Source organism: Piliocolobus tephrosceles, chromosome 1, assembly GCF_002776525.5.
Source record: "Piliocolobus tephrosceles isolate RC106 chromosome 1, ASM277652v3, whole genome shotgun sequence".
NCBI classification, from domain to species: Eukaryota; Metazoa; Chordata; class Mammalia; order Primates; family Cercopithecidae; genus Piliocolobus; species Piliocolobus tephrosceles.
Genome location: NC_045434.1, coordinates 192613679 through 192640035, shown reverse-complemented (window position 1 = coordinate 192640035; position 26357 = coordinate 192613679). Strand labels below are relative to the sequence as shown.

Here is a 26357-nt window from a genome sequence, read left to right as displayed (position 1 = left end):
TGATTTAAACATCTGTAGAATGGCCATAAGAATTGCACCTACTCCACAGGCTGAGATATTACATACGAAGTTCTTAGCACTTAGTGCCTGGAATGAGGGAACTGATTAATAAGCTCTTGCATAAACTATAATTTGGGGTGAGAAAAGGCTCTTCCCTCAGAGTCAGGAAGCAGGGCTTTTATACCTTCTTTGGCCCTGATCACAAATGAGGTACTTAACTCTTAGGGGTCTGGTTATTCACCCAGGGAACAAAGAGATTAAATTGAGCATAATCGGAGGACAGTGGAGCTGGAAGACCCATTGGGACTCATTCATGGAACAGGTGGAAAGACTGAAGTCTAGTAGAACTCACTTGGGAGAAGGTGAATGGTAGACCACAGCACCACAGCCACTTACTCTCGCTACCACACCCAGGTGACTCAGTGACTCATGGGCCAGGGGAGCTGAAAGAGCTCCTCGCAAATATTTTGAGCTAAAGAAAGGAAAATATAACATGTCAAAATGTGGACATGCAACAAAACAGTACTTGGGGGAAAATGTATAGCACTGAATGCCTATGTTAGAAAGGAAGACATTTTCAAATTAGTGGCCTCAGTTTTAAGAAACTAGAAAAGGAATAGCAAATTAAACCCAAAGTAAGCATTAGAAAAAGAGTGAAGACAATAACAGTCATTAATGAAACTGAAGACAGAAAAACAATAGAAACCAAAATCTGGTGCTTTGAGAAGACAAATGAAATGAGAGCGTAGATAGCCAGAAAGATCAGGAAAAAGGATAGAGAAAATACCAACAATTAATATTAGTAATGAGAGAGGTAACATCACTGTAGAGTATACAGATATTAAAAGAATAATAAGGATATATTATGACAATAAATTTGAAAACTTAGATGAAATGCTCAAATTTTTTGAAAGATACAAATTTTCTAAGCTCACTTAAGAAGAAATAGATAACCTAAATAGCCTTATATCTCTTTAACAAGTTGAATTTGTAGTCACAAATCCCTCCCATAAAACTCCAGGACCAGAAACCTTGTCAGGTACATTCTATCAGACAGTTAAGGAAGATATTTACAAATAATATCTCCCAACTTCTTTCATGAGGCCAGCATCATCCTGATGCCAAAACCTGACAAAGACATCACAAAAAAGGAAAACTACAGACCAATAACCCTCAAGAACATAGTTGTAAAAATTCTTTTTTATTTTTATTTTTTGAGACAGAGTCTTGCTCTGTCACCAGGCTGGAGTGCAGTGGCGCAATCTCAGCTCACTGCAAGCTCTGCCTCCTGGGTTCATGCCATTCTCCTGCCTAAGCTTCCCAAGTAGCTGGGACTACAGGCGCCCACCACCACCCCTGGGTAATTTTTTTGTATTTTAGTAGAGATGGAGTTTCACCATGTTAGCCAGGATGGTCTCAATCTCCTTGACCTAGTGATCTGCCTGCCTCAGCCTCCCAAAGTGCTGGGATTACCGGTGTGAGCCACCGCACCCAGCCACATAGTTGTAAAAATTCTAAATGATATTTTAGCAAATAGAAATCAACAATAAATAGAAAAGAGAACACATCACAGCCTAGTAGGGATTACCCACAAATGCAAGATTGGTTTAACATTCAAAAAATTAAAAAGGAAAGATTATATGGAGAACTCAATAGATACAAAAAAAGCATTCAACAAAATTCAACATTAATTCCTGATGAGAGCTCTCAGCCAACCAGGAAGAGAAGAAAACTTTCTCAACCTAACTTTCCCCTTCCCTCCCCTTCCCTTCTCCTGTAGCCTTGCCTTGCTTTGCTTGTCACACAGAGGATGAGAGTTCACTTTGTAAACATGGTGAGGATGATACCATGGAGGGCATGAGGAAGAAGATGCAGGACACTGGGCATTGCAGTCTGGAGAGCAGGAAGAGGCTTGTCCTTTGAAGGATCATGAGCATGGCTTGCAGGGAGCATCAGAGGATGATTAGAAGGTAGATAAGATTAGCAAGGTCAGGGGAACCAGGTGCCAGTTGGGGCACCCTTGGCCCTGGGAGAACCTGGTATAACCAGCTCCAGACCTGGGCAGACCCGTGGCCACACTATCTTGATTCCCAGGGTTCCTGTTCCTGCAGCTGGGTTCCCCTGTCCCCCTGGATGGGTCTCTTTCACCCTGGGTTATTTCAAACGCAAACCCAGCTCCATCCCTGGTTTCTAAAATATGTGCGCACGCGAAGCATTTTGAACGCATTTGCTTATTACAAATTTGTGACTGGAGGGGAAGGCATAGACTACACCCCCTCATTGGCTGTTCTACACTTCCCCACAGCCCCCTTCTCTGGAGGAAGCGGCCTTCTATCCCATCTCATGCACACTGCTTCTACCTGCTTCCCTCTACAAAGTCTTAGCACCAGCTTGTCCTGCACCCTTGGGGTGTTGGCTTTTGCCACCACATGGCTTCCTACTTTCAGATAAATATTGCATTTTTCTTCCTAAGAAAAATTCTGATGGACATAAATGTCTTCCTCATGTTCCACAAGTATCCCTGTTTTACAGATGAAGAAACAGAGGCACAGAGGTCACAGTCAGGGAGAGATTTTTGGCAGCAGAGGCTCCATCTAGGGTGTGGCAGTTGAGCCCTCAGTTTCTGCTCAGACAGACTTGGGTCTGATACCAGCTCCACCGCGGGCCAGCTGTGACAGCACCCCCATCACAGGCCATTTGAAGAGTAAATGAGGTGACACATCTTAGGTGCTAGCAAAGTCCTGGCACATAGTAAATGCTCAAGTAAACGCAGCTGCTGTTGTTCTTATTGGCATGCTGACTGTACCTGCAGAGCCTGCCTCTGCCCGGGCCCCACCCGCACTCTCCCTTCCCTACCATCTGATTCCTGTTCCTTTCTGCTTTCTATGACCAGATTAAACGTCACTCCCCTAATTTAAAATCCCCTGATTAAATCCCCAGATTAAACGTCACTCCCCTAATTTAAAATCCTGCCTGTCAGTCTGGTGAAAAATGTGGAAATGGAATTTAGGAATTAGACAGGTTTGAATGCAAATCTGTTTTCTCCCCTCATTAACTGGAAGTCCTTAGACAAGTCCCTTAACCAAGCCTCAGTTGATTCACCTGCATCATGAAGACAGCACTCTGCAGCCTGCGGCTTATCACAAAAAATGAATGAAACAACAGGTGGAAAAGGGCTTTGCAAACAGCAAACGGCAAACCAATGCTCAAATGCTGGCTTTCCTTCTCACTTTCTGTGTCCCCTGGTAACCTGAGTGTTTAACCTGTGTTTTCTTTCTTTGGTTTAATGAAGGCCCATTGTGCAGAAATAGCCATGTTGGGGAATGGATCCGCCGACCAAGCCTGGGGTTAGAGTCCACAGTTCTGAGCCTGCGTCAAGCTCCCGGACAATGCTGTGTGCTCTGGGCCCTGCAGACCTCTGGGCTCCCACTGGCCCTTTTGCCTCCCTGCCCCTCCCTCCCTCTGCTCCCCCACACAGCTCTGCAGCAGCCCCCAAACACCTCTGGCTCTGCTGCTTCTACCTGGAACGCCTCCTCCCTCCTCTTGCTCCTCCTCCTCTCCCTCAGGGAGGCCCCCCCTGACCCCGAGACCGAGGCACACACTACACAATTTGCAAACAATGAGTGGCTTCTCTCCCAGCTTATTTTGTGACTGTATGAGTTTGAGGACTGTGTCCGTCTGATTTACACTTGTGTCCAGAGTTTTGCATAATGCCTGGCAGAACTCTATCCACTCAATATCGTTTACGGAATCTGTATCCACTCAATATGGTTTATGGAATCTCTACCCGCTCAATATTGTTTATGGAATCTCTATCCGCTCAATACTGTTTATGGAATCTCTACCCACTCAGTATCATTGGCCACGTCACAGCCTTGCTGTGAGACACTAGGCTTGTGTCTATTCGTCTCTGGAACAGTGTTCCCGGGGCGGTGTAATGAAGGAGCTGGGGACAATGGCCTCCAGCGTCCTCCACTGCTACATCCCCTTCGCTTTGAAGTCAGCTCCTGGACTTTGGAGACAGCTACTGCCCACAGTCTGCTGACGTCAGCAGGACAGGCTTCAGGTACCCCTGCCTCCCATGCCCTCCTTATAAATAGTTCTACCTGAAAGCGCTGGGGTCACCCTCCCCTGGGGACAGCCACAGGTAGCCAATTACTCTCAGTGCCTGGAGGGCTGATGGGGAGGGGGCGTCAGGTCGGGAAGGGGGCGTCAGGTCTGAGCGGGAGGCTTGGCCCTGGAAAGAATCCACTGGCTCATCTGGGAGAGAAAAATGGAAGGTCATTTCGGTCCCTACACCAGGCAGGGCCTGTAGGCACCAGATCATCATCTGTGGCCTGAGAGTGGACGTAGTAGATGGCTCTGTGATTCCAACTATCCTCGGGTCATTCAAACAACTCAGAATGGAGAGCCAGACTGTCCTGTTTGGATAGCAATGTATGCAGTGCCCCCCACCCCGCCCTGCCCCGCCGTCCACCAGCTGTCCCCTCTCCAAGCTCCAGACTGGTCACTGCAGGGCTGCCCCAGGGACTTACTAAGTTCCCAGCTCCCCGTAGGTCTGCTGACCACCTAGGCCCGAGTCGGTGGGCTCTAGTGGGTGCTCAGTCCATTTGATTGTAGAAGGTCTGGGTGGCAGAAGATCCTACTAGGGCTATGAGGAAAAATCAGGTTCTACTCCAGGGTACCTCAGGCAATCCATCTGAACTCGCCCAGCGCCAGCTTTGTGACTTCGTGATTTTGTCCCACTGAGATAGGAGAATGATAATGTGCACCTGGTAGGTCTGAAGCGAGGGCTCCATAAGACAATGGCGTGAAATGGCTTGGTGCTTGGCACACGAAGGCCTTCTGTGAGCGGATTAGCTGGTGCTCTAGTGCATGTATAGGAAGCAACTCAAACTGACTTAAACAGAACACAAGGGACATCTCCTGCAACCCCAGGATGACTAGGCAGCTGGCCTCAGAAGCAGACAGGCCCAGGACACAGCAGACCCCGCTTCTCCTTGCTCCACCTGCAGGACAGAAGATAGTGGCCCCCAGGTCCTGAGTACGAATGTCTCCTCCATCTGACAGAACAGCCCAGATAGAACCAGATTCTCTCAGTCCCAGATTTCTGGCAGAGGGACTCCACTGGGTCTGACTTTGATCTGTTTTCTGGGTGTCTATTCTGGCTCACTTGCTGTCATCTAGAAGCACACTAAAAAGGCACAAGCCTGGCCTCTGGGAGGCACCCCAGAAGGTGCTGAGGACTGTGAAGGGGTCAACATGAGCTGGACAGAGCCCCTCCAAAGTTCCAGGCCCTGTGCCAGCTCTGGGCCACCAAGGGAAACCTGGCCTGCACCCTGTCCTTGAGAAGTTCACACCGGAGAGGGAAGACAGACAAGTGTCCAGTGTGGTCAGCATGGCACCGGGAAGGCAGCAGCAAGAGAACCAGGATCCCCAGGCTCCTCTGCATGCCAGGCTCCACATGCCTGCTTCCTCTCTGCCTGCTGGGTAGATGCGATGATCTTCCCAAGAAGCAGAGCCAGCCACACAGCACAGACACAGCTGGGCCAGGGCTGGACCTCAAGCCTCCAGGCCTGGCTTTGGGATGGTGGCAATCAGGCTCCAAGGTGGTCGGTGGGGCAGCCATTCCGTGGCTTTGCTCCAGCAAGACCCCATCAAGCCAGGGCCCACACAGCCGTGCCAAAGATCTGGCATATTCTTAGCTACAATCCTGAGTCTGAGAGAGAAGCAGGAAATGACTCACCCTCTTTCTCCAACATAAACACAACTCTGTACTATTAATATTTACCCAGGGGCTTCTCCAAGGGCCCCAAACAGCAAAGGGATTGTGGTGAGGGAAGGGTATGAAAGATATGCCAGGTCTGCAGCTGCCTTCAAATGGAACAGAGAGATTCTGAGTGCCAGAGTGAAAGGGAGCCTCACAACTCTCTCTCTGTCCTCCCCACTTGACAGAGGAGGACACCGAGGTCCAGAGAGGACAGGGAGCCAAGAAAACCCGGCAGCGTGGTGGCAGAGGAGGGAACAGAGGTGGGAGCGTGGGGGATGGAAAGAGCACAGGGCTGTGGGCCCCTGGCCCTGATCTGTCAAATGGGAAAGCAGGAACTGGTTGGAGGATGTTTCCCTGAGATGTCAAATGGCCCCTCTGAGCGTCTGGCAAAGAACAGGTACTGCAGAAACTCATCATGATGAGGGCAGAGTCACGGTGAGGATGCCAGTGGTCTTCCCTGCCCCCACTTCCCAGTGTGCTTTGCATCGCCTCCCAAAGCCCTGTGTCTGCTTGGTGACCCTGCCCTGCTCCCCACCCCATCAGTGCATTGGACCAGGAGAAGACACCTGCCCAGGCTTGGACAGTCAGAGTACCTGTGCTACCAATTCAAAATTGAGACAAAGAGGCTGGTTGGGTCTTCTGGTTGTGTGAACTGATGATGCATAAATTTCTGATTTGTGAGAAATGAGGAAAGTAGAGACCCGAAGTCTTATGAGGTGGGTGGAAGAGAGTCAGTCTGCATTCTGGGTGGTGCTCCTGTCTCCAGTTCGGGTCCCTCCTGAGTTCTGGCTGCATCTGAGAGACCAGGATCCTTATGCCAAACCCCCCTCTCCTCTGCAGCTGAGCAGATTCTGTCACTTGTGACTCAAGCAGCCCTGATTCCCATGAGGAAGAGGAACTTCCTGATCATCAGAGGGGTCCAGAGCCAGGTGGGCACTGACCTGAGGAGGGAGATCACTGAGGTCTATGGGAGGGCAGGAGTCCCGCAGAGGTGGGGCCCAGGCCCTGCACCCTGGTGACTGGGGTGTCCTGGGGCCTCTCTCCTAATTAACCTCCTCTCCACTGTTTTCTCCCTTCTGCTCCATGTCCCTTCCTTCCTCATCTCCCACACCCAGCCCCTCCTGAGATCATCCACTCATCCCTTAGGCATCATCTATAGCCCACTTGTGCCTGTTCATCCACTGGGTGGCCACCCTAGACACAGAGTGCAACAAGGCCATGTCCCTGTCCTCAGGGAGCCTCCAGTCTGGCTGGCGAAACAGACACAGAATCCATCACAGCCCAGCCTGGCCAGTGCTGAGATGGGGCAAGACGCAGGAGGGGCTGGGGAGCTAGGGGCAGGAAGGGCCCTGGACATGGAGAAGGGGAGGACTTCTGAGAGGAGGTGGTGTCTGTGCTGAGACCTGAAGGAGAAGTCGGGGAGCCAGGGGAAGGGACTCAGGGAGAGAAGGATACTGTAGCAGCTCAGCACAGGCAGGGCGCTGGCAGAGATGGGGAGCCTGACACCCTTGGAAATGGCAGGCTGTTCAGCGTGGCCAGGACAGTGTGGGGAGGGGCAAGAGGAATGTGGGGAGGTGTGTGGGACCCACCTGCGTCAGACCACAGAGGGCGTGGGGAGGGCTATGGGAGGAAGTGACCTCTCTGTAGGCATGGGGGAGGGGGTGTTCCAAGAGGATCTGGGCTCCTCAGACCCCCTGAATGGCGGGGAGGGGAGGACGCTTCTCTCTTCCTCCGTCCCTCTGGCCTCCTCTCTCTCTGTGTCTCTCTCTGTCTCTCTGTCTCTCTCTCCTGTCTCTTCTCTCTCCCCTCTCCCTCTCCCTCTCTATTTCTCCCCCCTCCTCTCCCCTCACCTCTCCTCTCTCGTCCTCTCGTTCCCTCATACTCCCGTTTCTCTCCCTCCCTCCTTACCTCCCCACTCCCCTCCTTCTCTCTGCAGACCCCTCCCCACCTCCTCCTGGCCCCGCCCAGCCGCGCTTGTGAGAACCTGCGGCGCCACCTTCAGGCCGCGGCCGGGAGCGGTGCAGTCCCCTAACGACCCCCACCAGGAGGAGGGGCGAGCCCGGGTCCCGCCCTGGAGGTGGCTAAGGTCCCGCCCCGACTGTCGCGGGGGCCGCCCCGCCCCGCAGCCTGAGCTCTGCCTGCTCTGCGCCCACGCCACCGTCAGTCCCAGCCGGCCGTCTCTTCTAACGACTCTAATTACCAGCCAAGCTCGGCTCCCCAAGGCCCGGGCGCCAGAACTGATGACTTTAATAGAATCTCTTCCCTTTCAGGGCCTGCTCCGGAGGCCGCCGGCCTGAGGATGCAGCGATCTCTGCTGTCCTGGGAGCGCGGGCCCCACGGGGGTTCTACACCCTTACACATGGGGAGAGGGGCTCAGTCAGGGCAGTGAGGGGAGAATCGCTTAGGGTGGCCTAAGAGAGCCCGGCGCCGCGCGCTTTTTCAAAATCTATGGCAAAAACCGCAATAACTTTTGCACCAATGTAATATTTGATCCATGATCACTCAGGGACATCACCCTGAGCCTAACGGGCCCTGGGACCAGACATCCAGAGATAAAACGACAGTGCGGTACAGTTCTAGCGCTGAGTGATTGAAGTTATAACACTGGCCTGTGACAATTCCTGCTGGACCCAGAGAGGGTGCTGGCACCCCGGGGGCGCTTTCAGAAGGGTGAGGGAGGGGCTCTGAACTGGCTTCAGAGTGGGTGGCATCTGAGCCGGTTCATCTATGTGGAGTAAGAGTTTGCAGGGGAAAGATGATAAGAAGGGCGTTCCAGGCAGGGGGCAGGTGCCCAGAGGCGTGGAGGCTGGAAAGAGCAGAGGCTTTCAAAGATGGGGAGTTCTGTGTGGCTGAAAATGGAGGGGAAAAGGGTGGGTTAAGCTGGGGGACCATCAGGTGTCAGACTAGAAAGGGTTGCGGGTGCTTTTTATTAGCCCTGTATCTATATTCAGTACCGATACAATATAAGCTAATAGCAACAATCATATAAATTATCATTATTACTATTAATATTATAGCCACTAATACTTATTAAGGTCTTTCTGTCTGCCAGGTGCTCTCTCAAGCACTTTACATCTATTGATTGAATTAATTTTTATGATAGCCCGTGAGGTAGGCATGATTGGAGAAACAGGCACAGAGACGTTAAGTAACTTGCCTCAGATGGCTCAGCTACTGAATGGCAGAGGAACCTCCCTCCAGAGCCAGCTTTCTTTACTTTCACAGCACCCTTGCCCCCCCCCCCCAACTTCCAATTTAATTTTTCTTAGATTCTGCCTCCTAAGGAGAAAAGCACCTCCACCTGTTTCCCCAGAGGTCAGAGGCAATTTGTAGTTTGGAAGAAAAACCAAAGGGCCTGGAGGAAGCAACATTTAACCCAAAGCCATGATTTGCCCATGCTGGGCTCTCAGGCATCAGCAGGGGGACAAGCTGGCTGGATCAGCAGTCTGGGGCTGCCTGTCCCCCAGCGTTGAGTCCCTAGGCCTGGCTAAGGTTGCCTCTTTTCCATCCTCATCCGAGGAAGCCTTTGGCATTGCCAGAAAGAGGAACCACTGCCCAGCTACTGCCCCTGGTGGAGGCACTGGCAGATCTGCACTGAAGGTGGGTTGCAAAATCTACCTCTTTATAGTGTTGAGAATCCAGCCCCAGGCTCTGCCTCTGAGAGCCCTGGGAAAACAGGGGTTTTCAAGAGCCCATCACCAGCCTAGAGGTTTTCTTTGGCTGGGCCAAGAATGGGTGTCATCTCGAAATTGGACTTGCAGCTGCACACCTTTCCCTTAACTGAGCCGGAAGGTTGTTTCTGCTGCAACACTGGGCTGGAGAGGAAGAAATGAGAGAAAACTGACTTGTTTCCAGCAATGATCCAGAAAGCAAGTGTGGAATCTGCTTTGTGATTTTGGATTTTTTTTTCTTCCTTTCTTTCTGCATCCATGCTTTATCATGATTAGAACAGGGATGATGCCATGTGAGGAGAAATGGAGGTGACACGCCCAGGCATCTGGACCAGACTAGATCTTCCGGTGGAGAGACCCAGCCAGGCTTGAGGACTCTGTGATGGCCAGGGAAGTCAAGCCTAGCCTTGGTGAGGACACAGGCAGTACTGGGCTTTAATGACAGGGAAGAAGGCACAGGATAGAGAGCGGCTCAAGAAGGACAAGAACACCCTGTGGTCTAGCTTCATCTCCTCCCTGCCCCGCCCACTTTATGCTGCAGGTGCAATGGCAGATCCCTGCTCCTTCTGCACGCCAGGCCCCTCCATGCCCTGCCTCTTTGCACATGCTGCCTCCCTTCCAGGAATTCCCTTCTCCATTCATCCCTCCAGCCACGTTTCCCCTCCTCTGTGCAGTCTTCTGAGGCTGCTCTCTACAACCCACACACTCATATACACACAGCATTTTTTTTTTTTTTTTTTTTTTTTTGAGACAGAGTCTCGCTCTGTCACCAAGGCTGGAGTGCAGTGGTGCCATCTCGGCTCACTGCAACCTCTGCCTCTCAGGTTCAAGCCATTCTCCTGCCTCAGCCTCCCCAGTAGCAAGACTACAGATGCGCATCATCACGCCCACCTAATTTTTTTGTATTTTAGTAGAGACGAGGTCTCACCATGTTAGCTAGGCTGGTCTCGAACTCCTGACCTCAAGTGATCCGCCCGCCTCCGCCTCCCAAAGTACTGGGATTACAGGCGTGAGCCACCACGCCTGGCCTACACATAGCTCTTTAAGATCTTCCCAGCCCCAGACATTCTCACTTGTAGAAACTCCTTCCCCCATCAGATCAAACATAGTAAAATGCCCTAACAGCCCACATTAGCTACAGATGATATGCGACTATGCAAAAGCTGAGTTGGAAAGGAAGGTGACCATTTGATAATGTTATACTTTGTAGACATTTGGTTAAACAGTGATCCTTTTCGACTTTACAGCTTCCCTTTTTTAATTTGAAGCCAAATAAATTGTTTTCCCAGACCTTCAGCATTTTCGTAGGCCCTTACCAGCTCTTAGGTCTTGGCACTGTGCCCAGAAAAGAGAGTCTGCTGGAGAAACGCTCCCATCAGGCTCAGGCCAGGCTATGGCAGGTGGAGTTTGGCTTCTCAGGCTTGTTAGAGGGAGACCGGCTCCTCCAGCGGCCCTGCCCTGAACCCAGGCTGCTTCCTTGATCTAATTAGCATCGCTGAGAATTAAACTGCACACTGGAGCGGGCTCGTGCTCCCCCGAGGGTGTCCCAGAACTAACACTGCTTAAATATGAAATGGTTCCTGCCTTTGGGGCCTGCGTCAAGGAGGCATGAACTAGAAACAAGAGTTGTAATTACTAGCTCTGATTAAGCAGTGTAAGTTATACAACAAAATAAAACTCTTGCAGCAATAAAATGGTTAACAGTACTCTGAGTTATTTCTCTTTTTCTTTGAAGGGAGCACAGGCTGTTTATTCTTTACTCTCTATTCTTATGATTCCACTTATTCATCCAGGTCATTTACTGAGCACCTACTATGCGATAGGCATATACTGGGTGCAGGGAAAAGAAAGAAATACGTCAAGGTGCCTGCACTGCTGGGGCTCAGAGTCAGGAGGGGACGGTGGCTGTCCAAAGGCAGTTCACACAGACAAGCCTACCTTGGGTTGGAGCCAAACACACCATGTGCAGCAGATTACTTGAGAGGACAATGTGAGGAATAACTCAGATGTGGGTGATATTACGAGCTGATATTCAAGTTGAGGACTGAAAAAACGAATTACCTGAAGAGTGGGGGCCAGAGTGATCTCGGTAGCAGGAACTGCCTGTGCAAAGGCCCTGGGTGGGAGGCAGTGTGTTTGTTGGAGGGACTACAGAAGGCCCTGGGGTGATGTGTGGTGAGGGGCAAGCATGGGGAGGAGGCAGCACCCAGCCCTGCAGGGCGTCTTGACTCAAGGCTCCCCGAGCCACATAGCAGGGTTTTAAGCAAGGAAGTGACCTGGTCTGATTTGTTGTTTTTAAAATGACCCCAGCTCCTCCAGGAGGTCAGAATGGGAGCAGGGGCCCAGTAAGGAGATGGAGGGGATGTCCAGGCAGAGCTGATGGCAGAGCTGATGGTGATTAGAGCTGCCATTTTCCGAGTGGAGAAGTGGAGAAGGCAGGAACAGGAGCAGGAGCAGGCTCGAGGCTGAGAGGCCAAAATGGGGCGTATGACTCCAGGGCTGCATCCCCAGAGAAAGGGAGGGGCAGCCGGAGCATCCTGGGGGCGCTCAGGGAGAAGCTGCTGGAGATCTTGTGTGGGTGTCCTCTCTGGACAGCAGTGTGAGCCTCCTGGGAGAGTGGGCAGAGGGCACAGAAGGGATCAGGGTGAGGGGTGGTGACTGCCTTCACCCCCTCCAGCACCCCTCATGTCCCTGGCTTCCAGAGAGGCCCCTGGGGGTGGCTGGGAGGGCCTGGGACTGCTGCGGTTGGTTTGCTGAACTCTGCTTCTTCCCCACTTTGTCACCTGCCAGCCCTCCGATGGCTGGCCCAGGCCCAACTCTTGCTTGGGCTCTGACTCCCAGAATGGCTGGGGCCAGGTTTGTGGAGGGCAGGCCCAGAGCTAAGGTGAAGGGCCACTTACTCCCACCCCATCTGCAGCTGTAATCCTGGCCTCCCCATGTCCCTGCCCTCAGCTACCCTAGATATCTCTCAGTGAGTATGGAGATGAACCCTCCAAATCTGCATCCCTCTCTCCCTGCAACATGTCTGCATTCTCAGGGCTACGAGGGGCTGCTGCCCATTGGTTTCATTTGATTTGTCGTGTTTATTTATAAGCTTTCTATTTCTCAAACCTGAATATCTCCCTCAAGCAAGTGAAATCTGCTCTGCCAAGGACTTTTTATGAGAAGTTACAAATGACACATGGGAAAGCTAAGAGCAGGTTTATTTTTAAACCCTGGGCTCTGAAAGACACCCAGTCCATCCATCCATCAGCTCCCTCACTCTGGTGGAAACACTGACTGATGTGCACAATATGCTTGGTCTTGCGCTGGGGGCTGAGAGTACAGAGACACCCAGGACTGGACATCCCAGGTGAGCCCACAGTGTGGTTGGGCAAGGGGAGGAGGTCAGGGCAGAAATAGGCTATCACAGCATGGTGAAATCAACAACATTCATTCATTCTTCATTCAAGAAATGCATGGGTGACTGTGTGTCAGGCAGTCTTCTAGGCATAGGGACTATGTTGTGAACGTAACAAACTACATACACCACTGTCCCATGGCATCCCTAGCCTAGTAGGGAGACAGATGAGAAACAAACCAGCAAGTTCACAACCTGTCAGGGCATGGTCTCCAGGGCAGAAAAAGAAAGCAGGGGAAGGGAAGGGAGGCAGAGGATGGAGAGTCTGGGACCTTTCTTTGGTGGTAGACCTCTCTGCAGCAGAGACCTGAGCAGAGACCTGAAGGGAGGGAGGGCACAGTTCCTGCAAACATCTGGGGCTTCCAGGAGACAATACAGCAAGTGCAAAGGCCCCAGGGTGGGATTGTACTGGCCATGCTCATGGAACAGCAGTGACTGGGAAATTTAATGATCTTGCTGACAGAGGAGGCACAGGGAGATTTGGGAACTCAGAGGAAGCTCTTCCCTGCTTGGTTGAGGGTGGATGAGCATTCAGGGGGTCTTGAAGAATGAGTAGGAGTTGGCTACCAGGGAGTGTATGGAAAAGCTTCTCTGAGGAAGAAATGGCCACAGGTCATGGAGGAATGAAAGAACCTGGGCCTTTTGGCAGTGGGAGGTGGCAGGAGTGGGGAGGGGAGGCAGTCAGGTAAGGGTGGGGGCAGGAGGGAGTCAGAACAAGGAGACCCAGCCAGGATGAGAGGAAGGGGCTTCCTTGCTGATCCTCAAACACTGTAAGTTTGTTCCTATCTCAGGGCCTTTGCGCTTGCTCTTCCCTCTGACTGCAATGCTCTTCCCCAGATATCCACATAGCTCATTCCTGCATACACTTTCCAGGCCTCTGCTCAAATGTCACCTTCCTCCTGATCCCCCAACTAAGCACGCTATGTCTGAGCTCTTCCCCACACCTTCTGCCCCTTCCCTGCTCTATTGTTCTTTTAGCTGTTATCATTCCTGCGGTGCACATCATGGACATTTCACCTGTTGATTGCCTGTCTTCATCCAAGAGAATGAAAGTTCCAGGAGGGCAGCGATTGTATCTCTTTAATCACTGCTGCAGCCCCAAAGGTGATGCAATAGGTATTTGTAGAATGACTGAATGAATGGCCTTTTAAGTCAAGCCAAGCAGCAGGGAGTTTATCCTCAGAGGGGGATAAGCTGCAGGGGAGTTGGCCAAAGCTTTGAAGGAGGGAAGTGACAGGCTCTGATTTAAGAAGATCTCCTGCCCAAATTGAAGGTTTGAGGCTGGAGACCAGTGAGGAGGCTGTGCTGCTCCCTTGGACTTGTTAGAAATGCAAAATGCTTGTTCTCTGGTGCCACAAAGAAATAGGACCCAAACATAAATTTAATTTTCTCAGCAAGGCAATTTTTACTTTCTGCAGAAAGGGTGCTCTTCACAGATGGAACAATGGCAAGAGCACAACTGGACAGGGGAGGGGAAAGAGTTCTTATTCCTGACGCAGAGACCTACTGCTGTGTCTTTCCCCTATTGGAGTCACATGACCCATGCTGGCCTCTCAGCCCCGAGCCTCCTCCTGCTCCTACCTTCCCCACTTCTCCACTCAGGAAACGGCAGCTCCATCCACCCAACTTCTCAGCCAGAAATGTGGGAGTTGTGTGAACAAATTCCTCATTCCCAGACCCCCATGGTTCCTGCTGTGGTCCAAGCTGCCATCAGCTCTGCCTGGACGTCCCCCTCCATCTCCTCACTGGGCCCCTGTTCCCATTCTGACCTCCTGGAGGAGCTAGGGGTCATTTTAAAAAGAATGGCTAAGGTTGGAACGCACAGTCTAAGCTAATTCCTATTGGCTATTTTAAAGAGAGCAGGGGTATGAGCCAGAGTGGCAGGGTGAGTAGTTTGGCAGGAAGGACAGTTAGGAACAGGTAACTAAGGTGACTTAGGTCAGAGCAGGTGACCAGGGGTGATTCAGGTCAAAGCACGTGACTGGAATGAGTCAGGACAGAGTAGATGACCAGAGGAACAGATGTGAACTACCGATTAAAACTGGTGGAAAGGGTTGTTTACTGAAACTAGAAGCAAGAAGAGGGTGAAGAGAACCAGGAAATTAAACTTCAAAATGGAGAATCAAAGAATAAGAGAGCTGAACATACTGACATACTGATTCTTTGAAGAGAAAGTTTGGGTTCACTATATTTAACAGGTATGAACTGATGGCTCTGGACCATAGCAGTGGCAGTGGAGAGGCCAGGAGGGGATGGAACATGGAGACCCCAGGAGGTCTTGGCACCTGCTTGGCTGGGGATATAGGGAGCTGGGCGATATACTGAGTTGCCGACCTCAGAGGCTGTTTGGGAGGCAGGGCAAGCTCAAGGGGTCAGAGGGGTCTAGATTTAGATGGGCTGCCCTAGAGGGCCTGTGGACCTCAGGTCATGCAGCAGGTCCCAGTGATAAAGAACAGGATATTGCCTGAACTATGACATGGGGAGGCAAAAGTGACGCTGCATCCAAAGGAGTTAGTGATGGATGGTGGTCCATAGGCATCTCTGCAGAGGGACGGGGAAACTAAAAGTGTTGCTGGTGCAGGGGGAGGGTGGGAAGGTGGAGGCTGAGGCTCTGTGTGCATAAGTCCCAGAGCCCAGGTCAGATTGGAGCCGGCAGGCCACACCTTCCATAACCATCAAAAGAGACAAAGAAACCCAAGGCTGTGTGTAGGGGAATGGGGTCATGGGGAGAGGGTCAGACACAGTTCATAGAACCCCAGGCCATGAGTGAGGTTCTAGGGGGTGGGCTGTTAGGACCAAACTCCAAGCACAGAGATTGGGCCAGGGGAAGTCAGTGCTCACTCCTGTGCTACACCCTCGCTGTGGCACCCATCTGTCCAGCATGGCCTGGCCCCCTTGCTGCCCCCTGTGAGGCAGTTGAGGCCAGGAAGGCCCTCCCAGGCAGATCTCAAACCCCATCTGCCCCACCATCCCCACAGACGCAAGACGGTCTGTGCCCCACTTCCCATCCGTCCCCAGCCCCATGCTGAGCCCAGCCTCTCTTTTTGCTGGCATTTCAGAGCTGCAGCCCTTTTCATTTGTGATCAAGTGTTAATTTGGTGCTCAGAGAGGCTCTGCTCTGAGTCCAGGTCAGCAGCTCTCGATACAGATGCTCTGCCATCCCTCCCTGGAGAGCTGGCCTGGCCATAGAAGCCAGTCCGCAGGGAGGCAGGCGGTCCCAAGCAGGGCTGGAGCCTCATTCCCAGCCCAGCATCAGCCAGAGTGAGGGGGACAGGGCAGGGCCTGTGGTCAGGTTGGGGCTGAGCTCTGGAGTGGACATAGAGAGCTCCCACCTCTGCCCTTCCTGTGCATCTTGGGGAGAACTACTGGCCCCTTCTGAGTCCTGGTTTCTCATTTGTAACACAGCAAAGCTAAGAGGGACAGTCCTGGCACAGGCCTTATGCACAGTAGGTATGCCATCAGCGGCAGCCGCTCCCAGGATCATCGTCATGAGTTACCACAGACACCCCATCTCCCAGGCAGCGCCCCAGGATGGGGTTTCTTCCTGCAGAGGACTAAAGGCACAGAGTGAGTAAGGAGCCCTGGCACAGACCTGAGGGCAGGGGCCTGGTGCCTGTGTAGATCTCAGATAGAGAACAGAGTGGGCAGTGGGAGGCCTCACCTGATGGGGGTATTTCTAGATGCCTCCATGGTATGGATTTAATCCTCCCAGCTCCTTAAACCGCACTCTCCTGTTTCTGTTCAAATGCCTAGGGCGGTGTCTATGTCTAGGAAGGGCTCTGCAGTCAGGGCTCAGACACAGCCCAGCCACCCACATCAGGTACCAAGCACCCCACCTGCCTGTCGTGCTCACTGTCTCCAGGACATGGTATTGTCACTGATCTCATTCGCAGATGAAGGAACAGAGAGGCAATGTGCCCAAGGTCACACCGCCAAGGAGGAGCTATGCCAGGTGCAGAGGCCTCCTGGCTGCTGAGTGGTAGGACTGTGCTGGCCCCCTTGGGCTGGCCCAGGGCCTATGCCTTGACCACATGGCTCCCCAGCCGCTCATGGTGGTCACCCACTGGACCCATCCAGGCCCTGCAAGATTGGCCTCATCATCCCCACTTTACAGATGAGGAAACTGAGGCTGCAGGGTAAGGAAGAGGCTCATGCAAGACCTGGGCCTAGAACCAGGATTCCAACCCAAGTCTGCTGCCTACAAAGCCCAAGCCCTACATGGATCAACAGGGCACAGTAGGCAGGAGCCAGGGCAGGGTCGGCCTCCAGAACGGAAGCAGGGGTGGGCCAGGGAGGAGCCGGGGTCCGGTGCCAGGATTCCCACCTAGGAGGGTGGGAAGTGCTCTCATAGTCCCCCAGGTCAGTCCCGACTTCCCCACAGATGCCTCTCGCTGACATACAAAGCCCCAACCCCAGCCAGGCCTTTCAGGGCCTTGGTCACTCCTGCCTCCATCCCAAGTAGCTGGGCCTTGCTTGGCTACATTGACACTGAGCTGTGGCCAAGGGGGAGCCCCACGTATACTGTTGGCCTTCAGTGCACAGCAGGGCTCAGTCCCGGTTTCCGGACTGTCTGCCCACGTGGCTGAGGCTGATCCTGGATCCTGAAACCCACAGCCGCCAGCTCCCACCTTGTGTCCAAGCTGCCCTTGCAGCACTCAGGCCTGGCTGGCCTTCCTTGGCCCTGTCTGCTCCCTGGAGCCACTGGCTGCCCTGAGTGCCCTGCAGGGGCCCAGCTGTCCTTCGGCCAGCAGCACCTATTCCTCTGTGGTGTTAGGACCCCCGTCTTTCTTTGGGAACTGTCCCTCCCAACCCTGCTCAGTTCATGCAGTTCTGTGGGGCGGGTCCGGACACAGCCAGGCAGGGCCTTTCTTCCATCGCCCGTGCAGTGAGTGGATCCGTGATGGGCAGGTGACCCGACCTGAGTCACAGAAACCCATTGCTGGGATTTCTGTGATGGTGGTGAGGAAGGAGGCCCTCTAGGTCTTCTGGGGCAGATGGAGTGGCTTGGATGAGGCTTGGAGGACCCCACAGGGAGGTGTTGGGCATCTGTGTCCTTGTGGAATCAGGTAAGAACCTGGATCTCTCCTACACACACGATCCTTCTATGTGGACCAGCACTGAGAGCACATCCTGCTGGGAGCAGTGAGGGATTCAACAACGAATTCCTAGCAGACCCCCTGAGCTGTGGAGGTATGGAGGGGAGGGGAGGGGAGAGGCAGGGAGGGCAGGGAAGGGAAGGGAAGGAGATACTGATGACCACCCCTGCCCCTGGCCCCAGAATTTTGCAGCCCAAACCCTGCTTTGGAGCAGCTTCCTCACCAGCTGCACACGGGATCACCCAGGAGCTTTGAGATGGCACCGTGCAGGCTCAGTCCAGCCTTATCATGGCATTAGGGGTGGGGCCATTGTGGGGCATCATGGTTAGAGGGAAGCAAGGGCAGTGGATCCAGGACCTTCTCCTTCTGCTCTGCCAGCCACAGCTACCATATGGGGCAGCCCTGGGCACTCACCTGGGGCCTACAGGGCTGGGTCCTGGACGCCTGCCTGCTCCTCGCCCCAGTCTGAGCAGGAAGTCACCCAGGCTGTGGAAGCCACTGAAGGATGTTAGGCAGGAAAGCAATGTGATCGACCTGTGTGTGGGACAATCACTCTGCCTGGTGATCCAGCTGTCCCCAGCATTTGTGCAGCCCAGGGCATGAGAACCAGTGGAGGGCACAGGCCAGTGACTGAGCATGAAGCTTCACAAGTCACATCTGTTAAATCCAACATGTTCCATTGCCCTGCCTGGGTTGACACATTTTCAAAAGGACCTGGAAAGCCAGGTTTGAATTTGGAATTCTCAGACCCCTCAGCATTCTGCTTTGCCCTATGGTGTTGAGAAATTGGGACTGACCAGTTTAGGATCAGCCCCCTGCTCTCCTCTCCTCCCGCGGCCCAGTCCCACACCACAATCTCACACAGTGTGTGACACCCCACCCTGCAGGTCTATGCTCTATTTGTATACTTTCTCACACACAGCTGAACATCTGAGGCCGATAGCTGGGCATGACGGCACAGAGAAGAGGTCATGTGGGTCCTGGGAGCAGGCAGGGATTTGGGGGCTGGGGTATCTAGAGCTAGAGCAGGGGCCCCTAAATTTGGGGCCCCCTCACTCAGATCTCAGGGTGTGCAGGGTGGATGGATTGCAAGGCAGGTGGGGCTGAGGAACCAGTAGGAGGGCATGGGGATGTCTGAGCCAGAGATCACCAGGTCTGAGATGGGGGAGAGGGAAGAAGGTAAGGGAGAGGGGAATCCCAAGGGTGTAAGGCGTTAAAACTGACAGGACACGATGGTGCCTGAGGTGTGGGGAGAGGGCGAGTTGGGTATGCCCATTCATTTTTGATTGGGGTGAGCAGAGGCTGCAGGGCATGAGGCTGAGGAGCAATTTGATGGGAAAATGAAGGTTTGGTTTTGAATGTGTCCAGTGGAAAGAGGCTGTGGGCCACCCAGAGGGCAACAGCTGCAGGAGCCCCAGACAGAAAGGTCCAGAGAGCAGGGTGGCCTGTCTGGCTCTGCACTGCACGGGCAGCACTTAGAGTCCCTTGATATGGACGACAGTTCAGGAAGAGCTTCGTCAGGAGGTGTTCTGGGCATGGGCAGTGGGGACCCATGGATGTAGATGAGCTCACACAGAATAAGAAGAGAGGAGGGTGCTGGGGAGAACTGGGACACTGTCAGTTGGGGCCGTGTATTAGTCCATTTTCACGCTGCTGATAAAGACATACCCCAGACTGTGAATAAAGACAGAAATGTACAGTTCCACATGGCTGGGGAGGACTCACAATCAATGGTGGAAGGCATGGGGGAGCAAGTCACGTCTCACATGGATGGCAGCAGGCAAAGAGAGCAGCTTGTGCAGGGTAACTCCTCTTTATAAAACCATCAGATCTCCTGAGACTTATTCACTGTCATGAGAACAGCACGAGAAAGACCCACCTCCATCATTCAGTTACCTCCCACTGGGTCCCTCCCACAACACGTGGGAATTGTGGGAGCTACAATTCAAGATGAGATTTGGGTGGGGACACAGAGCCAAACTATATCAGGCTGCCATAACAGAAATAGACTGGTGGCTTAAACAACAGAAATTTGTTTTCTCACAGTTCTGGAGCCTGGAATTCCAAGATCAGTGTGCCAGTGTGATCGGGTTCTGGCAAGGGCTTTCTTCCCAGCTGTGAATGGCCATCGTCTTGTTGTCTTCACATGATGGAGAGAGAGAGAGAGCAAGCTTGCTTGCTGGAGTCTCTTCTTACAAGGGCACCAACCCCACCATGAGGCCCCAACCCTCATGACCTCATCTGAATTTGTTTTCCTCCCAAAGTCCCCATCTCCAAATGCCATCACATTTTGAGTTAGGGATCAGCACATGAATTGAGGGGACACAGTCAGTCCGTAGTGAGCACCTAGCTATAAGGAATGAGGAGAGAAAGAGAGGTGAGAAAGTGAGCTTGAAGGTGAGGAGGAAGTCTGGGAAAGTGTGGCAGAGTCTTGGAAGGATACCAGATGTGGGTCTAGCATGAGGGCAGAAGTTTCTTCCCCAACAACACTAAGAAGTCAGACTGTGAGTGCCATCCTCGTCGCTGCAGCGACACACACGCTCGCCGCCGCCATGACTGAGCAGATGACCCTTCGTGGCACCCTCAAGGGCCACAATGGCTGGGTAACCCAGATCGCTACTACTCCGCAGTTCCCGGACATGATCCTGTCCACCTCAACTGACCAGGGATGAGACCAACTATGGAATTCCACAGCGTGCTCTGCGGGGTCACTCCCACTTTGTTAGTGATGTGGTTATCTCCTCAGATGGCCAGTTTGCCCTCTCAGGCTCCTGGGATGGAACCCTGCGCCTCTGGGATCTCACAACGGGCACCACCACGAGGCGATTTGTGGGCCATGCCAAGGATGTGCTGAGTGTGGCCTTCTCCTCTGACAACCGGCAGATTGTCTCTGGATCTCGAGATAAAACCATCAAGCTATGGAATACCCTGGGTGTGTGCAAATACACTGTCCAGGATGAGAGCCACTCAGAGTGGGTGTCTTGTGTCCGCTTCTCACCCAACAGCAGCAACCCTATCATCGTCTCCTGCGGCTGGGACAAGCTGGTCAAGGTATGGAACCTGGCTAACTGCAAGCTGAAGACCAACCACATTGGCCACACGGGCTATCTGAACACGGTGACTGTCTCTCCGGATGGATCCCTCTGTGCTTCTGGAGGCAAGGATGGCCAGGCCATGTTATGGGATCTCAACGAAGGCAAACACCTTTACACGCTAGATGGTGGGGACATCATCAACGCCCTGTGCTTCAGCCCTAACCGCTACTGGCTCTGTGCTGCCACAGGCCCCAGCATCAAGATCTGGGATTTAGAGGGAAAGATCATTGTAGACAAACTGAAGCAAGAAGTTATCAGTACCAGCAGCAAGGCAGAACCACCGCAGTGTACCTCCCTGGCCTGGTCTGCCGATGGCCAAACTCTGTTTGCTGGCTACACAGACAACCTGGTACGAGTATGGCAGGTGACCATCGGCAAGCGCGAGAAGTTTATGGCAGAGCTTACAAATTAAAGAAGAAAAAACTGGCTTTAAAAAAAAAAAAGGCCGGGCACGGTGGCTCAAGCCTGTAATCCCAGCACTTTGGGAGGCCGAGACGGGCGGATCATGAGGTCAGGAGATCGAGACCATCCTGGCTAACACGGTGAAACCCCGTCTCTACTAAAAATACAAAAAACTAGCCGGGCGAGGTGGTGGGCGCCTGTAGTCCCAGCTACTCCGGAGGCTGAGGCAGGAGAATGGCGTGAACCCAGGAGGCGGAGCTTGCAGTGAGCTGAGATCCGGCCACTGCACTCCAGCCCAGGAGACACAGCAAGACTCCGTCTCAAAAAAAAAAAAAAAAAAAAGAAGTCAGACTGTGATAACTGCTATGCAGTTATTTAAATAAGGTGTGCTGGAGGCTTGTGCCATAGGACATTGATTTCCACTGAAGTTGAAAGAAACCTCATAGAAGTTCTCCTTTTGATCTTGGCTTCCAAGACGGTGGGGTAGGATTGCAACTGGCAGAGCTAGGGAGATAGATGGGGTGGTGGGTGAGGTGGGACATGCAGGGCACAGGGCTGGAAGGCTGAGGGAGCTGGTGCGTCCAGGACAAAGGGTCCAGTAGACAGGGCTAGATTTGGGCAAAGGGCACTAAACAGAAGCAGTCAGGCCAGTGGAAATAAAAAGAGAAGATCTGAAGAGGAACAAGAGACAGAAATATTTGGATGCTCAGGATGTAGCAGACGGCCCAGGGCAGGGACAGGTACCGCTGCTGGGGAAATGAAGAGATGGTCTTGGGATCACATAGCCTTAGATTTCTCCAGCCTTAGATGAGAAGCAAAAGGAAATCATAGTATCTGAAAGCCTTCGCATCTAATGAAGTCTTATAATTTTAGGATACTTGAATCATAGACTCTCAGAGACTTTGGTTTTTAAAATTACAGAAATGTTGAATCTTAAATCTCTTCAGTGTCAAAATCTTGACCACCTCCTCCTCCTGGGTATGATAATAAGCATTCTGTGCTCAGCGCCTTGCACACATGTCATTTAGTCCCCATGACAACCCTGGAAAGTAGGAATGATTATTTTGCCTGATTTTCCAGATGAAGAAACTGCGGCTCAGTGCGGGTAAGTCAGTTGCTGAAGGTCAGGCACCTGGAAGGCAGCATGGCTAGGGCTCAGCCCAGACCTCTGGGCCTCCGAAGGCCATGGTATCAGCCTCTCTGCTACTTTGCCTCCTGCAAAGCCTCTCTGCTGAGTGCTCACCCATCCTCCATACACACCTCCAGTGACGGGGAGCTCATTACCTTCCCCAGGGCCGCCCATCCATCCCAACTTTTGACACATCCTTTCTTCTCACCCCTTGGCCCCCAGTCTGTCTTGGGAGACCACGCAGAAGACAAACCTTTTCCCAGGACTCCTGGGGGCGGAGGGTGCAGCTACCTGAGATCAGGCAGCGACCGCACAGGAGAGAGGATTTGAATTAGAAAAGCCCCGATGCCACCCATCCTGGCGAAAGATGGGGTTTAACCTGAGGGAGGGAAGCCACCAGAGACACCGGAGCAGGCCCCCCCCAGAAGACAAATGGTGATGGAGCCCAGAACGTGGGGAAGGCAGCCAGGCAGGGGGAGCAGAGAACGCAGGAACGCGATTCTCCTCCACAGTCAGAGTTATGGCGCCTAATGAGATTGGAATCCTAAGTGCCTTTATTTCCTTAGCTCTTTTCTCTGAAAACTTATTCTGCAAATTGTGCCTTGTGTCATCCATCCTCCCAGATGGCTTTTTAAGTGAGGCTGTTTGTTAAGTGGGAGAAGAACGGGGAGATTGATCAGGAGGAGCGAACAGGAAGAGCTGCTGCAGACCCTGGGGAAGGAGACAACCAGACCAGCAAGTGCGATGAGAGTGTGCAGAGAGAGCCCGTGTGGGGGGTCCCCAGAAGGCATGGAGCACGTCCTTCCAGGATGAGACCGTTGGGCACAGCTGAGTCCACATGACCAGGGTTCCAGGGATAGTCATTGGCTCACAGTGTGAGCCCTGGGTGAGCACTTTGGAGTCACTGGTCCCAAACATCCTCCCACATCCCCAGGCAGCAGGTACTATGACAGTCCTCAGTCCCCAGAAGAGAAGCTCAGAGAGGGGCAGGCACTTGTCCAAGGTCACACAGCTGGTGAGAGGCTGACTAGGGATTGGAGCCCAGGGCTGTTGGACTCCAGAGCTCCAGGGATGTCACATCACACAGCTGCAGACTGAGAGTCAGAAACTCTGGGCTTAGGGCTCAGATATCTGTGTCCTTAAAAGTCCCGCCCTATTCTCGGATGTCCTAAAGCACACCCGAGGTTGAGAACCCCTGCGCTGCCCCAACCACCTGATTGTACAGATGGAGACTTGGACAGCCTGAGCGGGCACAGCACTTGCACAGGGTCACACCGCAGGTCGGAGAGCCTAGAACCCTCGCCCCATTCCCTGGTGAATTCTCAAGGTGAGTGTTGGTGGAGCCGATCTCAGTGGAGGCATGAGGAGATAGAACTGTCCAGGGCTGCACATCTGCGGCCGCCCAGAGGGACCGCCTGGTGGATTCTGTTTCCACCTCCGCATCTCAAGGCCTCTTTCTCCCCCTCCTTCCTTGGGGCAGCCCCCCTTCTCCTCCCAAGCCATGCTTTGGGGGCCAAGATGGATCACAGCTGTCCCTGGCCTCAGATGGTATGTCCACCACCCTGTGGCAGCCACCGTAGCCCCGGACGCCCAGCAGTGGCTTAGTGAGTGATTATGGAAGGGAAGGAGGCAGGGCCTGGGGAGGGGCATGGCTCCAGGACAGGGCCGCAGTGGAAAGCACAGCATCTTCCTTTCAAGGCAGCCCCGGTCCAGGCCCTGTACCGTTTCTCCCAAGCTTCAAATCACACATGTCACACCAGCCAGGAAAGGATATGGGCGTCTCAAACAATGAATAATGCTGGAAATGGGCAGGCACCTTATACTTGCAAATGGAGCCTTTGCCTCCCCAGAAAAAGGGGTGTCTGCCCCATTTCTTAGACCATGGCAGAGGCTTTCAGGGTTGTGGGAGAAGGCAGGCCAGGGCAGCCTCCCTTCACAGTGAGCCTGGGTCTTCCTAGGTGGACTCTCACCTGACTGGATGCTGTGATCCCATTTCTGTCTCTAAAATGGTTAAATCTCTGGCCCAGGCTGGCCCCGCCCAAAAGCTGGGATGGCCCCGCCCACAGGAGTCTGTCCTCATCCTGTGGACCTTCAGCCACTGACCTCCTTCCCTTCCCCAACCTCTTTTACAGCCTGAAATCCTCCTCAACCTTCCCCCTTTGGCTGTGAAAAATCTCCCGAGGGTCCCTGGGGACCGGCTTTATTGTGACATTGTGTCTGAAAGCAACGCTGGCCATGAGCACCTCCCTGGACCTTTGTGAGCACAGGGTCCTTGTGTGTAACTGGGCATCCTCACTCTCCCTCACAGGGCCTGAGCCCCTGGGGGTCACAGGGAGCCCATAGGGGTCCTGGAAAGCCCTGACACTGCCCCTTGTCCAGGAGGCCCAGCAAACAGGAGTTACTTTGTGAACCCACAGGGACTCGGACCTGGGCGTCTGAGAAGCAAACGTCTTGTCCTGTGAGGCTCCAGTCCCTCAGGCAGGTGGGCCTCTGCAACCGCCCCCTGGTCCTTCTCATGCTGGGGCCTCCTAACTATGATTCTGAACCTGGAGCACAGGGGCAGGTGGGATGGCACCAGCTGCCCTGACTCCGTGCCGGGGGCTGCTGGCTGCAGCCTGCTTCTTGTGTTTGTCATGAGGCTTCCTGGGCACCCGGGATCTGATTCGACTATCACATTGCTGGGAGTCAGGGGCCCCAGGCCAGGGCTCTGGCTGGGGGGACAGGCAACCCCATGGGTTGCTGGGGTGCTAGTCAGGGTGACTTCAGGAAAGCGACTGGATGATAAAGACCCCCAGCCTGGGACGTATTCCATTTCTTGATACCCTGATCCCACCTGCAGGAATCTGTCCTGGAGATGGTCAGGGACTCAGGCAAACATTGCCCACAACATTCATGGCAGCCTGATGTGTATAAGAACAACCCCGGAAGCCTCCGAGCATCTGACAGTCGAGGATGGTGAGGTAAACGATGGTGCATCGAAATGAAGTACAATTACGAAGCTATTAACATCATGCTTTTGAGGAATTTTCAATGATGTGGGAAAATGCTGATGACAGAATGGTAAGGGAAGAGAAATGAGTATACAGTATGGTCCCAATTACATAATATTTCAGTACTGCAGAGAGAAAGATCAGATGATGATGATGACGATGATAATCATGATGATGGTGATCATCAGAGCTGCTATTTATTGAGCACTTGCTGTGTGCCTGCCTGTACTTCCGTTAGCTCATTTCACCTCATCACACCCCTGTGCGATGGCAGTGGCAATAACCCCTTTTTACAGATGAGGAGAATGAGGCACAGAGAGGAGGTTAGTGACCTGCCAAGGAGCACACGGCTGAGACAGGACTTGAGCCCCGGCCTGGGTGCCTTTGAAACCCACTCTGTCCTCTCTACCACTGTCCGCGTCTGCCAGGCTGCAGGCAGGGTGCGGGGCCGGCTGCAAAACGCGCCCCAAGAGCTCCTGGGAGGACGTACTCATTGCACGTTGCTCCTCGTTTCTGAGATTGATGTCACTACCAGCCCCGTCTTACGGACGGCGACTCAGGGACCTGGTGATGGTGAGGGGTCTGGACCAGGTTCATGGGCTGTACCTCCCATGTTCCTTCCTCTATTGTGAGTGGCTGGATGGGGCTAGAGAGGGGCAGGCACAGTCACGGACCACCACAGCATCATACCCAGGAGGAGGAGGTGGCCACTGGGCCTTCACAGCACTGCTCTGGGCATGAGTGACTGAGGTAGAGAACTCACCCTGGCACCCCATCTGCCCAGGCCAACCCACCCCTCCTGGG

General features: G+C 53.2%; 1 pseudogene across 1 annotated transcript; it reads left to right on the top strand.

The window, feature by feature from the left end:
• The first annotated feature begins 20450 nt into the window (after positions 1 to 20450).
• Positions 20451 to 21460, top strand: LOC113225313 (annotated as a pseudogene). Its single transcript, XR_003309972.2, has one exon. The product of XR_003309972.2 is annotated as a receptor of activated protein C kinase 1 pseudogene (transcript).
• Positions 21461 to 26357: the final 4897 nt, after the last annotated feature.